The sequence below is a fragment of the Myodes glareolus genome, chromosome 6 (genome assembly GCF_982192425.1).
Source record: "Myodes glareolus chromosome 6, mMyoGla1.1, whole genome shotgun sequence".
Lineage (NCBI taxonomy): Eukaryota > Metazoa > Chordata > Mammalia > Rodentia > Cricetidae > Myodes > Myodes glareolus.
In genome coordinates this window covers 117,776,711-117,780,768 of record NC_142031.1, presented here as the reverse complement: position 1 = coordinate 117,780,768, position 4,058 = coordinate 117,776,711, and the positions used below count along the sequence as shown (strand labels likewise).

Here is a 4,058-nt window from a genome sequence, read left to right as displayed (position 1 = left end):
AAGGAAAATTTATTCATTTTTACTTTATATGAATTGGTCTTTTGCTTACATGTGTGAGGGTGTTGGAGTCCCTGGAACTGGAGTTCCAGTTTTGAACTACCATGTGGGTGCTTGGAATTGAACCCAGGTGCTCTTGTTTTGTTTTTTGAGACAGGATCTCTCTGTGTAGCTTTGGATGTTCTGGAACTCACTCTGTAGACCAGGCTGGCTTCAAATCCACAGAGATTCACCTGCTTCTGCCTACCAAGTGCTGGGATTAAAGGCAAACTGGTAAATAATCAGCTGGGAAAAAAACAACCACTGCCAGGTACCTGTTTATCTTTTTTTTGTTTTTGTTTTGTTTTATTTTTAGAGACAGGGTTTCTCTGTGGCTTTGGGGCCTGTCCTGGAACTAACTCTTGTAGACAAGGCTGGCCTTGAACTCACAGAGATCTGCCTGCCTCTGCCTCCCGAGTGCTGGGATTAAAGGCTTGTGCTACCACCCCCCAAACCTATTTGTCTTCTAATGAGGCAGAAAGGGAATGGATCAGAGAAGGATATGGGAAAGAATTAGGAGAAGTAGAGGGAGGGGAAACTATAATCAAGATATATGAGGTGAGGGGGAAAAACTATTTTCAATAAAAGGGAAAAAAGAAAAGTGCTTTATTAAATATTTAGCAGGAACATTATGTGCATTATACATAATGTATATGGCATAAAGAGAAAAATCTAACAGAGTAGTGAAAAACCCAACCCCAATTTAAAATATATAGCATCACCTCAAGTCTTCAAAGCCACAAACACCTCTTACCAGTCCTGCCTCTGACCATGCCCCCTTCAGAGTTTTATCCTTCCCTACTTTTCTTCTAGTTCTACTGCACATTTGCCTCACCAAAGGATGTATTTCTATGTTTTGCATTGCTCTGATCTATGTAAGTGGACTCACACCTATTTTCCTGTGGCTCTCTTTTGCTCAGCACTTCATTTTAGAGATCCATCTGCATTGTCACTTGTGACCCTTGTTCGTGGATTTTTGCTCCAACGCATTATAGTTCCCTGCGAATGTCATTTCTCTGCTGCACTGTGGGTGGGCAGCTGGGCTGTGGGCGACTTCTACTCACTCTGGAATTGCCAGTGCCACTTCTTGTCTACTTCTCCTGGGGCACATACATGTGCAGGAGCTTCTCTACATGGGTGGATAGGAGTGCGGTTGCTGACTGATTGGTTCCAGCTTTACGAGACAAGGCTACATTAAGTTCTGGAGACACTATATTGGTTCACCTGGAACTCAAGAGAATTTCTTGAACTCACACATTCTTTTTTTTTTCTTGAAAAGACAGTTTTAATTAGAAGGATGAAACACAAGTGGAAAAAAAGAACCAAACTTTTGTCTATCAAAGAAACAAATTAAAACTCTTTTATTCTATCTCATCTGGATCAGAATGGCTACCATCAGGAAAGCAAATTAGGCCACCTCCAACCCAGTCTTGCAGTTCTTCTCAGGTGGGGGCTAGCCAGCCATCGGCCAGCCTGGGCCCTCAAGGGTGTGGCTGGCGGGAAGACATTCACGGGCCCTCTCTGCACCTTGTGGTGCCAGACAGGTGGACCCCACCATGATGAGCAAATATATAGTAAAAAAATGGGAGAGAAAGAGAAGCAGAATGGTCCATGTGCTGTGGACAAGGCAGAAAGGAAGAAATGAACGCAGTTAGGAGCAGTCATGTAGGAGGCCTGCCTGCAACCTGGGGCCATGGTGATGTCTGGGCAGGGATGCTGCCAAGGGCCATATATGGGACCCATACATTCTTTTTTTTAAAAATGTTTTTCATTGTTTTTACTGAGCTATACATTTTCCCACTCCCTTCCCTTCCTCCTCTCTCCCGTCTACCCTCTCCTGTGACCCCCGACACAGTTTACTCAGGAGATCTTGTCCTTTTCTCCTTTCTATGTAGATCCATCTATCTCTATCTTAGGGTCCTCCTTATTGTCTAGTTTCTCTGTGGTTGTGGCCTGTAGGCTAGTTTTTCTTTGGTTTATGCCTAAAAGCTACTTACGAATGAGTACAATTATATTTGTCTTTCTGGGTCTGGGTTACCTCACTCAACGTGGCTTTTTCTAGATCCATCCATTTGCCTGCAAATTTCAAGATGCCATTTTCTTATCACTGTGTAGTACTCCATTGTGTAAATGTACCACATTTTCTTTATCCATTCTTCGGTTGAGGGGCATCTAGGTTGTTTTCAGGTTCTGGCTATTACAAATAATGCTGTTATGAACATAGTTGAGCACATGCTTTTGTGGTATGATTGGGCATCTTTTGGGTATATACCCAACAGCAGTATTGCTAAGCCTTGAGGTAGATTGTCTTCTAATTTTCTGAGAAATCGTCATACTGATATCCAAAGTGGCTGTACAAGTTTGCACTCCCACCAGCAATAGAGGAGCATCCCCCTTACCCCATATCTTCTCCAGCATATGCTGTCATCATGTGTTTTTTTCCTGGGGCCAATCAATTCACGTGTTTATTGAGTGCCTATTATGTGCTAAATATTCTTCGGGGTACTTGGGACACATCAGAGAATAAAACAAGGAGCCCTCATGGAGCGCACAGTCTATCGTGTGTCGCTGCTTCACCTGTGTACTGCTTGTGACCCTGGGCCAGTCACTGCACCTTTCTGCCCAATGGGGTAAAAGGAGGCTGGGCTCAGTAGATGCTGAGCAGGGTGTACTGCAGATGCAGGCCAGGACACCACTTGAACCCACCACCCAGGCAGCAGAGAGGGCTGGAGGCGCATCTTTAATAGTCAAGTACAGTGAAGAGAAGGGAGAGGAAGGGAGCAGCTACACGAGCTGCTGCTGCTGCTGCTGCTGCTGCTGCTGCTGCTGCTGCTTGGTGGCGGCCTTGTTGGCCAGGTCCTTGGCCTTCTCTGTAGCTGCCAGTGCCGTCTCCTTTGCTTTTTCTTTGGCCTCTTTGGCTGTCTCAACGAGTGTTCTGGAAGGGGCCTCCCCTTGTAGCTTGGCCAAGATGTACTCAAAGCCCTTCATTGTCTTGGTCACATTGCTTTTGAACCGGGCAAGGCCAAATTCCTGGATAGCACGAGAGACACCAAATAAGCTGGAGGAGACCCAGGCTTCCCGACGGATTTCGGTCCAGCCACTGTTGTCAGAGTTCACACAGTAAACACATCGTTCCTTCACCACCATCAGCCGGGCGTGGTTGATGTTCCAGGTGAAGGTGGTCATGGTCTGGTTCTGTGGGTCCACAATAGAGTCCTCCAGGATGTACACCGAGTGAGCAACGTTGGCAGGAAAAAGTCGCTCTGCCCAACGTGGCATCCTGTTGGTCTTGGTCAGGAGTCTCCGGGACAGAAGATTCTGGTCAGGGGTCTCCTCCCAGTGTACTGTGTCTTCCGTTAAGACATGTTTGCTATAGGGATTTGGGTACCGTTGCCAGAAGGCAGCGAACACTTGGTCCCAGGAACTTCGGAAATACTTCACCATATTCCCGACCTGGACGGGCTTAGCACCCGTGGAGCATCAGGGTACCACACCAGCGCGGGCTGGAACCAAGAGTCTCCGAGGAGGGTGTCCAGGTTGAATGAATTCACAGAGCACGAGGTTGAGGTGGAACAGCTTCTTTATTGTTCTGCTGGGGCTAACTTTTATACCATGGCACCAAATGAGGAGGGGGCTGCGAAGGGACTGTAACCTGACCTCAGCAGGGGTCACCATGCACTCAAAATTCCTTTCCCAACTCCAGGAGCAGAGGGAATTTATTATGTTTTCTTTGCAGATAAGCCCCTCAAATGGGGGCAGGGATAAGTAACTTGGGGCTGCAGTTCCCACAATTCCCCCTACTTTATTTTATAATGAGGGGTCCTGTCTTAGGTCCTGCAAGGGAAGTACCTTCCCTTACCCGTCATAGGGCCCCCAATGCCCTGTCTTAGGTGTGAGGGGGTCTCCTCACAGGTTGCCCGTCCTTGGAGACCCTTATTTTTTCAGCATCTGGAGCCACACCTCATGACTTCCGTGAGAGTCATGGACCAGACTGAGTAACACCTGACGGTGGACAAGCTCAG

The 4,058-nt window shown here is 47.0% G+C and overlaps 1 pseudogene; it reads right to left on the bottom strand.

Annotated features, from left to right (window-relative positions):
- Positions 1-2,820: 2,820 nt before the first annotated feature.
- Positions 2,821-3,480, bottom strand: LOC125404278 (PRELI domain-containing protein 1, mitochondrial pseudogene; annotated as a pseudogene).
- Between the last annotated feature and the right edge of the window lie 578 nt (positions 3,481-4,058).